Source organism: Prionailurus viverrinus, chromosome A3 (genome assembly GCF_022837055.1).
Source record: "Prionailurus viverrinus isolate Anna chromosome A3, UM_Priviv_1.0, whole genome shotgun sequence".
NCBI classification, from domain to species: Eukaryota; Metazoa; Chordata; class Mammalia; order Carnivora; family Felidae; genus Prionailurus; species Prionailurus viverrinus.
The window spans coordinates 116,548,898-116,560,487 of NC_062563.1; positions in this window are offsets into that span (position 1 = coordinate 116,548,898).

The following is an 11,590-nucleotide window of genomic DNA, read 5'->3' on the forward strand; positions in this document are numbered from 1 at the left end:
CCTATGGAATTCTGGATCCTGGGTATGATTACCATGTGAAAAGATCAGAGAAGAAGGTGTAGGAACAGTCCGAATTAAGAATTGTTATTTAAATCTAAGCTTTAGCAGAAGGTTGGATGAAAGCTACCAACCTCTCTTGTATTATCAGGAGTCCTTTGCTTGGAAGGGCAGATACCGCACTCATCCTGTTTTAAGCACAAAGGAAACTTACTGGTTCATATAACTCCAAGGTATTGGTCTGAGGGTGATTCCTGGTTCAGGAACTATTGGACCCAGGTGACTATCTCTCAGCTCTAAGTTGATATTCCTCTTAGGCAGATGTTTCCAAGTTGTAGCTTCTAGCAGTTCTCATTCATTTCCTCCTAGTTTCACATTCAGCTAAAAATGAACTTATGTTTCCTAAGAATTCTAATAACAAGTCCCAGAATTGTGTCATATGCATATTTCTGGAGGTCAGAGGTGGGCAGCTGACCATGTGAGGCAGAGAATGACAGAGGGGTGGTTTCCCAGAGGAAATGTGGGTGGATCTGGGGAAGCACAGATGTTCAACACTCTGCCCCACTCCAGATTTGCTCTGGGGATCTGGGGACACCAGGTTTGAGGTAGGGCAGTGATAAGAGCTGGCAGTGGTAGTGAGTTGACAGTGTCTGTCATTTGGAAGACCTCTTCTTTGTTAAAACTCAGCCCAGCACTTCAGATATAGTCCAACCAGTGAGAAGTACAAAGGGGCCATCTCCATATTCCAGGCCCTGTTCTTTAACAAAGCCCAGGCCCAGATTGCACTGAAGCCTCAACACTCCTACTGGATTCTCTGCACGTGAATTGTCATTAAGGCACTCCATGCCCATCCTTTCTCAGCTATGGTGGTGTATATTCAAGATTTTGCCTTTAGCGTTGTCCCTTTCCAATCAGGGGACATTTTCCAGGGTGAAGAAAGAACATTTTAAGCAATCTTGCTTCTCTTCATCGTTCTCTTCCTCTGGAAATAATCACAACAAAACCTCATCATAATTTTAAAGTTCAAGGTTTTGCTGGGTTTGGTGAGCCAGGGTCTGACTTGGACATCAATGCCAGCACAAACTCAGCTCATCCTGGATCTCAGCTGAGTTGTTTATCTTTCCCTGACCTTAATCTCAGCACTCTTGAGAAGGCATTTTTGGGAGAGGGGCACTCCTTAGAGGGGGGGCTCCTTGGAGAGGCAGAGTGACTTCATCCCTCACCCCTTCCCTTTGTTCTTTTTTTGGACAACAAGAATCTTGTCCTTTCCTGTCCTCCCTTTCAATCCTTCCACTCTTTGAGCTGGAAACTTTCCTGACAAAGTAATGTTGGAGGTGACAAATCATATATGGGTCACATTCCCCTGTCTGCTCCTCCTCTTGGCTACCTCTAAGCTGGAAAGTCTGGAAAACGTCAAATGATTCAGAAAGTGAGCTGAATGGGTTCTTCATGCTTTTCATTTGGTGCCAGGGAGCAGAGCAGTGGCTGATGCAAGAACTGGACAGAGTAGAAGTTGAGCTTAAAAAATAAAGGATAAAAAGAACCCAATGATAGCTAAGGACTCCCACACAAAGTACTTAGGAAAAGCACTCAGTGGGGGACCATGTAAGGCTGTGGGACTTCTGTTGAGGCTGGAAGACAGGGCTCTCTCTGCCTGCAGGATGTCCTCACTCAGTGCTTACAGAATCTGCACCTGGGGCCACTGAAAAGGAAGTGACGACCTCAGGCAATCAGAGCAATTGCGAAGGGTCTTAGCAAAATCTTAGTGTATGGACGAATGTAACACATATCACATCCACAGGTGGTGAGCAGACAGCAATGGAGAGAAGGCCCTCATGGGATAGTGACTTGTGCCCCTACTGTTCTTCACATTCAACAAGCTGGGCACACCCCACTGGTATGATCTTTAAGAGCAGGTAGCCCCCTGTCAATGGTGAAGACTCAGCCGGTTACTGCTGACTCCACTTTTCTCCATGAATCCCCCACAACCTCCTTGCCACCCTTACCTCATACCACCCCAGTCCACTGGTTTCCAGGATCCTGCTCCATCCTGCTCCCACCGGAGAGACCTTCTCTGGTTTCCTGGGGGGTGGGGCAGGGGCTAAAGTGAAGCAGGTCTTCCTCCATGCTTTAACACTCAATGTTGAGCATAAACTATCTTGTTTCTGTCAGGGCCGCCTGCTTTGACGGCATGAGCTTTTTCTTTCAACAACATCCTCCTTGTATAAATCAAAAATCCCGTTTTCAAAATTTTTAAATTTGGAAGTGAAAAAAAATAAACACTGGCTTTTCCCCCTTTGCACTCCTGCTTGAATAATCCTAATTTTCTCCAAAATGACATAGATGTCTTAAAGAGAATTAAGACTGAGAAAGCATAGAAAAGCACAAAGATTGACATTTCAATATGTAATTACATTTCATTCTCATTGGGTTCTGTGTAGCCACAAAATTAGGTAGCAGAAAACTGACCTCCAGAGATAATCCTTTTTTTTTTCAAATAACAATTGTATTGAGAAGTCTTTCACATACCATACAATTCACTCACTTAAAGCATAGGATTCAGTGCTGCTGTTATTTTTTTTTAATCATCTTCACTGAGTTGTCACAAATAATCTGTCAATAGAAGTAGTGCATTGAGAGAGTAGATACTGGGATGGTGGGTTTTTGTTTTTTTTTTTAATTCTGCAGAAAGTCCAACTCAAGCATACTAATCTGCCTCATGTGCAGTGTGTCTGTGGGCACCAGACCCACACCTGCTCCACACTGGATTAGGGGAAAAGGGAGCTTACATTCGCTAAGGAGCCCAGCCCTTCACATAGATTTTATCATGTAACCTTCACACAAAGATTCTCCCTCTTAGAGAGAATATTATCCCCATTTCTCAGATGAGGTAACTGAGATTCACATCACCACATTAGTGAGTGGCAGAGTTGTAGACTTTAATGAAAGTCTACATGAATCCAAAGCCATTCTCCTGCCTTAGATTGCCACTGAGGGTAAAAGATAGCATAAGAGCTGATCTTGAAAAGTACCTGAGCTTAGATTCTGAACTTCTCTACTGTTCGGGAAACTCTTCATAGAAAGCTATGCCACAGACTGGTGTTCTCAAAATGTGGTTTTGAAATCACTGGTTTGTCTGTGCTAGCCTTAGGTTGAAGCTCAAGAGGTTCGAGGGAGACTTTGCCATGGGCCTCCCTCAAAAGGAATAGATGACATGGCCTAGTGCTGTGGGCTTGCGTCATGAGAGCCTGAGCAATGAATGCTTCCAGAACTATCCTGGTTCTGCTCTTAATCCTGAAGACCAAGTACTCTTAGGGTAGAGACAGGTCTGCCTGCACATGGGACATTAGCCTTCTGCTCTCAACCTCCCCCTCCTTCCTTGGACTTCTGAACCCTTGGGTGTATTTTCTTATGCTTCCTTGCCTCCCTCTTTGGACTTTCTCTTGTTCCCTTCTGTTCTAATAAAGCCTTCATGGGAAAGATCTAAATGGTTGGTAGTGCCTCGTGTTGGTAGGTAGATGGGAAAAGTGTCATTTACCATTGCTGGAAATTTAAAGTGAGGTGCCCCATTTGATGGTGATTGACAGTATATGTGAAACACCCAAATAGGCAAATTCAGTGGCAGCACAGTTCATGAAACAAATGCTACAGAAATATTTGCACAATTGTGCAAAGATACATGTGCAAAGTTATTTGTTACAGTTTTGTTTGTAGTTGAGAATACTTAGAAATAACCCAAACAGGCATTGATAGGGGACCGCTTATGTAAACTGCCATAGCCATGTCAAAATAGTATGCAGCCATGAAAAAGGTAGTGCTCTACATATTTTCATGGAGATATGCAAACTGATGTATATTTAAGTCATGGAGAGCAACATGCATGTTATAATGGTTAATATATATTAGCAACTTACTATGTGTTGGACACCTGTGCCTTCGTTTGTTGACTTATTTAATTCTCCAAACAACCATAAGAATGTTATTGTTTTCCTATTTTCAGATAAGGATTTACAAAAAAAAAACATTTAAATCATCCCCCAATGCCACACAGCTAGTAAGTAGCCAACCAGAGATGGAAACCCAGATTGCTCTGTCTCCTGAGTTTCCCGGTGCAATCACATTTTTGTAGAAAATATGAGGAAAGCCTCATGCATTGATGTTAGCTTGAGTGTTGAGTAGAGAAAAGTTTGCTTGGTGGACTTTATCTTTCTGGACTCCCCACATGTTCTCTCCTTCCATCCCCGACAGAGTTGATTACCCCTTCTGGGGGGTTTCCAGAGCTGCTTATGCATACCTTGAATCTCCTTTGCCAACTTCCACTTTAAACATTGGTTTCTATGTTTGTCATGACTATTATTATGCTCTCTCTTTGGAGGATGAATCTGGCTTATTCATTTTGTTTTGTTTTGTCTTGAGAGAGAGAGAGAGAGAGAGAGAGAGAGAGAGAGAGAACAAATGTGAACAGGGGGTGGAGGGCCAGACAGAATCCTAAGCAGGCTCCACACTTAGCATGGAGCCTGACACGGTGCTTGATCCCATGACTCCAGGATCTGAGCTGAATTCAAGAGTCTGACACTTAATCCACTCAGCCACCCTGGCTCCTCCTAGTTTATTCAGTTCTTTATCCCCAATTCCTGGCATAAAGTAGATAGATGGCCCCAGAACAAAGGTTGAAACCATATAGAGGTTTCATACACACTGAACTAAGGTCAGGGGATCAGGTTTGCGTCAAGGTGTCAAGACAGATGATCACTGCTGCTATTTTGGGAAAAGAGCCTTCTAAGCAGACCAGGAGCTACATCTCAGTTGTGCTAGGGTCACCTGTGCAGAATGATGAGCCCCACAAGAAAGCCTTTCACAGGCCAAGCAGATTTGTTGGGAAGCTAGTGAACCCTAAAGCTGCAGGACTCCTCGAGATCTAATACCTAATTTTGTAATCTTTACCTTAGAGAGGGCCAGCCCTTCAAAGGGTGTAAAGTTCAAACTCCATCAAATCTAGATCCACGTCTTCCAGAATTTCTCCTTCCTTCTTTCTCTCAAGTATACATTTCCCTCCCCTTTTCTTGAGGTGATCCATTCTTTCCTAAGTATACCTTTTAAAGCCAGATTTCTTGGTTCTGAGTGTCCCCCTCATCAGTCACCTTAATTGTCATCTTCTACACCTCAAAGCAATGTTCCCCAGGAAGGCAGATTGTATGTCCTGGGTCTCCAATGGTGTTCAAACATTTTGAGAAGCCCAGGGGAAGAAGCATATTTATCTGTCATCAAAGCTCAAAGGTCAACTGAAATGTCAAATGGCGTTGCACCAAGTTGCAATTGTACTCCCTCATGTGGGGACACCAAGTGCTCATGCTTATTGGAAACTTGACTGGCAAACACATTCATCTATGATTAATTAGAACATGGAGAAACAGTCATCTTAACAGGTCATTTTAAAAAAAGTCATTTAATTGGTTGGAGACCAAATCTTTCCAAAGCAAACGTTTAGGGAGAGGCACTTGGAAGCAAAAATACTGGGAATCACTCCTGTAAACCTTTGTCTCCAGCATGATTAGACTTCTCAAAAACAAAGCAGATCCCAGAGCTGGGAGCAGGCAATGCTGAGTGTACCAGGTTAGAATAAGCAGAAAGCATGTGTCCTCACCATCACAGGTCTGTCACTGCCAGCGTGGGCCTGCCAGAAAGCTCTTTCAGGGGGAGACTTTTTATTTTAAGGAAATGATCATTGAATGATTCCTGCAAAAGTCCCTTCACAGCCCTGGACTCTGTTCACACGGCCTGCCCCTCGGGGTTGGGGGTAGAAGAAGCTGCTTTGCATGGCATCTGGTTTAAGAGTGGTTCATCTTTTGAAAAATCTCCCCTTAGCCCATCTCTGTGCCAGAGAGGTGGCTACCCAAGCAAATCACATATTTTAAAAACTCTCAGGAAAGGAAACAGCTGCCTTCCCTACAAATGGGAGATTCCCCCTCCTCTCGGGTATCTTTGCCCATCCTGCAGCCTCAGTGCAACATTCCCTCATTTCCAGAACCGACTGCTCCAACTTAGGACTGGGACTCCATCTACCCAATTCAGGGGCTCCTATGAGGTGACTCTGCTCTTTCAGGATCCTGATGGGATTTTGCAAACCCCAAGCAACACAAAGTGGGGCCATTGCTCAACGGATTCCTTAAATACCACCACCTGGGGTGTACGTGGCCAGCTGTTCAACAGCTGTACCACTTTGGCACTCAGCTCCAGAGGTATAGTAGAGCTGTAATAAAACAAGATGAAGAGGGAACTCTCGGGTAAGAAACTCATAAGGAGAGCTGCAGCAGAGCCCAGCTGAGTGTCAGCTCAGCCCCTTGGCCTGGCTTCTCCTTGTCTTTCCAGTTTTATTATAAATACACTCATATAAAACTAAGTACCACTCTACTTTTGTACAACACTGTATAAGCATTTCCCATGCATTGTCTCCCTGGATCTCTTAGCACTTAAAACTGCTTAAAAATTAGTTAAATTTTAAATGCATCTATAATTTCCACCACCCAAACCATATATATGTATTTGCAAACATTGTCTCTCACTTTCCAGTGAATGCAGCACGCGCGTGCGCACTCACACACACACACACACACACACACACATCCCTTTCACCTTTTTTCTCTGTCCTTTCTAAAGCAGTCATTCCTCCTCTGGCCAGTTCTCCTGACACCATAATTACAGGTTTTTGCAATTTTGCTTTCCCGTCTAAATCTCTAAGATTGTAATCCTTTGTTCCTTTTTCCTGCTCACCTTCAGAAAAAGGTTCGTTCTTTGTACCTGTGGCTTGCTTCTCTACCTCCAGCTCTCACACTAGCTTAGCCACCTGTCTGCAAATTCTTTCATGACCAGAGGACAATTAGAGGAACAAAGATTGGTGCTGCTGAATCAACTCCTCCCTAAATCACTTTTTGATGGCTGACCTTCTGCCCCTAAATCCTATATTGTCTTGAATCCAGTTCTTTCATGACTAGTCAGGCAAGTTTGGAAAAGTTACTTAGGCTCTCTGAGCCTCAGTTCCCTCAGTGTAAAATCAAGATACTAGTAGAACTGACCTCGTAGGCTTGCAGTTAAGACCTAATGAGCCAACGATGCCTGTATACCACAGAGCCCCATGTCTGGCATGGTGTGGATACCCACACCTTGCCAACTAAGCTCTCCATCTGTTCTATCGTGAACTGGGAGTGCAGTATTGAGAGCAGAACACCTGGCTAGGGAATCACAAGACCTATATTCAGTTCCAGCCTTTGCCTCCTTGGACAGTCATTTTAGTCCCATTTTGCACGTGATAAAATGGGGATAATAACAATCTTCTGGGCTCATCAATCAGCACGTTTGTAAGGATCAAATGGAAGGTGTATAAAAGTGCCTTTAAGCTAAAGGTGACATACCAACACAATTATTAAGAAGACATGCCGAGATCTCCTCCTTCTGGGAATCTTTGCTCCATTAATGGGACCCTGATGATCTCCTATAAGAGGCAATCTTGGCCAGAAAATGTTGGTTCAGACACCTTATTTTCTAAGATCAATTCTAGGTGGTCCTTTCCATTATTTTTAGTTTTTTACTTCTTTTGGCCTTTTCTTCAATGTGAACGCCAAGAATTCTCCCTGGGCCCTTAGAGCAGAACTCCCATTCTGTTAGAGGAAATTTGATGGTAAAGAGCAGGGACTCTGCAGTCTAATGATCTGATTTTGGATCCTAGATCTGTATGACCATGGCCAAAGTTACTTTCTGTGACTCAATTTTTTTAATCTTTATAATGGGTATAATAATACGAGCAGCCATTAGTATGGGAGAGATTTTATCAGGATATAGCAACTGAGAGTAATGGGCAAAGGATTTCCTCCCAGAAAGCAGATCCAGGGTCTGCTAGATGGGTCAACTAGGAATTTACTTTACTGCCAGGGCTAGCAGGATTCGATATAGTCTATGGTCCAATGTGTATTTCCTGCTTTTCCTTTCTTTGAGTTGAGCTGGAGTTTTTGTGTTGTGTTTATTATCCTTTTTCTTTCTTACCTTTCTATAACAGGTGTATTGGGGCAGATAAGCTGTCATTTCAACTTACAGGCTGTGATCATCAAAAGCACACATGGACCTGACAGGGAACTGTGTGCAGTAACCAGAGATCCTGAATTTGAACTTGATGAGACTTTGTGTTTTCATCCTTGGTGATGGGGGCAGGGGTGAGAATATGTAAAGGAATAAGGTGTCCATGGTGCTGAGGAGCCAAAGGAGTAAATGTGGCATTTATCATCCAATAGCTTATCAGTATTCACTAAAAATTTCTCTTGTGCCTTTCCCAGTGTAGCAGTAAAAATACAGTTCTCCATTTCCAAGCTTCCTTGCTGCTAGGCATGACCATGTAATGCAGTCTGGTGAATGAAATGTAGGTAAAAGTCCACTGGGGAGGTCTTAGCTTCTGGAGTAAAAATACAAAGCCTTGTAAGGAGAAAGCCCTTCACCCTTTCTCCATCCTCCTGCTTTGAAATGTGGATGCAAGGCTACAAGGAAAGTAGCTATCTTGCAACTGTAAGGCAACAAGCAAGGAGGTGAAATCCAGGAGGTCAACCACAGAGAAAAAGTCCTCAGTGGAATGACTGAGCAACTGGTCTCCTCAACCTGCCTCTGACCCCATGCTTAAACTGTGACTTTCTTATTTGTTTAAACTACAGTTTCTTTTGCAGTTGATTGTAATCCTAGCTAGTATAAGAGCAGGGATGTTGCAATTAAAAAAAAAAAAAACAAACTATCCCCTGAGAATGGGTCCTGTGAAGCACTAGGAGATATGGGGGCAGTTGGCTGGGTGAGCAGTGAAAAAGCTAGGTGATTCTGGAACGGACACAGTGAACACTGTTCACTCAGGGGCTCTGAGCTGGAGAAGAGGATGAGAAGTCTATTTCTCGTGCAAGAGTTAATTTGAGGATATCATGCTTCTGGGAAGATGCCCAGTGTGACCCTTTGTGAAGCTATGCCCAAGACAAGTGTAGAACAGAAGACCAGCCAGCCCATGCTGGGACTGACCGACTCTTGAACGTACCTGAGAACAACCGGACAAGATGGAGTTGCGTTGAGCTGTGGACTGTTCTAGGATATGGCATGTTCATTAAACTAAGCTTTAGTTATCTATTTTCATAATTACTGAATTTTGAGTATTTGGGGGGAATGGGGTCTGGGTTTATTTTTCTCAAATATTCTTGGTCTTCTGTATAGGTTTCATCTGAAAAGTGTCAATTGTTTCTTTCTGCTCTGAAGATGGGCACAGTGCTGCAAATGACTCTCCCTTGTAAAGACGTAGAGAGAAGCCAGCCAAGCTGGAGCAGAGGTGTGGAAACTCCAAGAATAGGAAGGTTGCAGAGACTCTGTACTGTATCAAGTTTTGACAAGCTTTCTCTCCTTCAACTATCAATTTCCTTCCCAACACCCCTACATTGTTTTAAATTGACACCATTCTGAGGCATTGTTGGTCACTTTACCATTTTCCCCTACTTTGCTAGATTTGTAGGAAATTGTGTGGTCCCTAGCAATGAAGTTATTAGCCTCAGGAGCAGGCCCCTGTCATCAGCCTGATGGGTGCTGCTTTTTTGATCTGTTGTGATCATTTGCAAGGCTGTCCTGTGAATGGCTCTCAGGAGGTAAACCTCATTCTGGCCCTCTCCCCACCATGTGCCAATTCATCTATCTTTTTTCTGAGATATCTATAGATCCTTCCTTTTTCTTCATTAATCTTCTCTATCTTCACTCATCTCCATGACCCTGCCGATGGAGACTTCCCTCATCTATTCTTTGATTTTTGCTATTTCCGCTTCACTTCCTTCGCCTTTATAGGAGAAAAAATGCTCTGCATTGATCACTCCTGAGTGAGGAGAAAGCTATTCTGTTAAAGTCTTTGGGTTGGTGCCTTCCTTTGAGCATTTTTAATGTATTTTTAGCATGTCCTACTTCTTCATGGTCTCTTGAAAAGGGAGTTAAGTCTCCTCTCCCCTTAATAATCTTTTTTATAGTTTCAATTTCTTCCTGTTCCAATGGGAATTTGCATACTCTCTATTTTATCTTGCCAAGTTTCCAAGACTTTGAGAATTCCATTTTGATCAGGAGAGAGGATCTTGGTCATCACCCCACTTTTATGAGCCTGGTGACTTTGGGTCAGTCACTTAACTGTGCACTTCTGGTTTTCCATTTACATACAAGGATAAATAGACTTTACTGAAAGGCAAGTGATAGAGAAGATAATTACTCGAGTTTCCTTACTGCTTTAACACCTGGACTTCTGTGATCAGAAGAGTTGGTTTTCATTTTGTAATAACCTTTTTCATATATATCCTGTCCTTTTCATTAGTAAGTCCTTTTCTTTTAGTAAGTTTATAATATCCATAGCCCTTACAGTGTTCAGAAACCTTTCTTTTTTTAAATATTTATTTTGAGAGACAGAGGCAGAGAGAGAGAGAGAGAGAGAGAAAGAGAATCCCAAGCAGGCTGCACAGTCAGCCCTGCCTGACACAGGGCTTGATCTCATGAACTATGAGATCATGACCTGACCTGAAACCAAAAGTTGGATGCTTAACCGACTGAGCCACCCTGGCACCACTCAGATACCTTTTATATGCATTATCTAGCTTTGTCCTATGGCTAGCACATGTAACTAATGACACTTGAATTCTGTATCCTTAAACATTGTCACACAGAGTGTGATCATGCTTCCTTGCTGTCATTCCACTTTCCCCAAAAACATTATATCAGGAACTCAATGCAAAGTTAACATATGTAGCTTTACCTTATTTTTTAATTGGTTGTCTAATATTCAACTGTATGGGTTACTATAATATGTCTAATCATTCTCTTATTGAGATAATTAGATTGTTTTCAATTTTGCTATCATGAATACTACTGCCATGAATGTGCTTATACATATATATTCATGCAATTATTTCTGTAAGATATTTCCCTAGAAGTGATATTGCTGCTTTTAGGATACGCTCATTCTTAGTTTAATAGCAATGAGTCCTAAATAATTGTATCCATACACAACTTTTTAACATCTGGCTTGGCTTTGTCCCTTTTCCTCATGACAATTCTTTTGTCTACACTTAAAATATGGCATTGTCCTAAAAAATATGGATGTCCTTCCTTTGGTGCAAAAAATACTGGAAATTTATCTTATAGAAATAATTAAGGATGAGTACAGAGATTAGCTATGAAGATTTTTAAAAATTATTATCATTATTACTAAGTACCTATTATGCACAAAGCATTGTATAAGGTATTTTAAATATATAATTTCACTTATAACAATACTTTTTGGTAGGTACTATTTTTAAACTCATTAAGCAAATGAAGAAACTAAGCCTTAATGAGACTAAGTAATTTCCCAAAGATAGGCAGTTGATATGCAGGGAATCTGGGAGCTGACTTCAGAAAAGTTTGTCACCGGAACCCACAGGATTAATCCACTGCACAAACTCCTTATAGCACAGTATGCAATAAAGAAATGTTGGAAATAACCAAACTAACCAACAATAAGGAAATGGTTACATAAGTAAAATATATTTATATAGCATATATTATATGTAGCCAT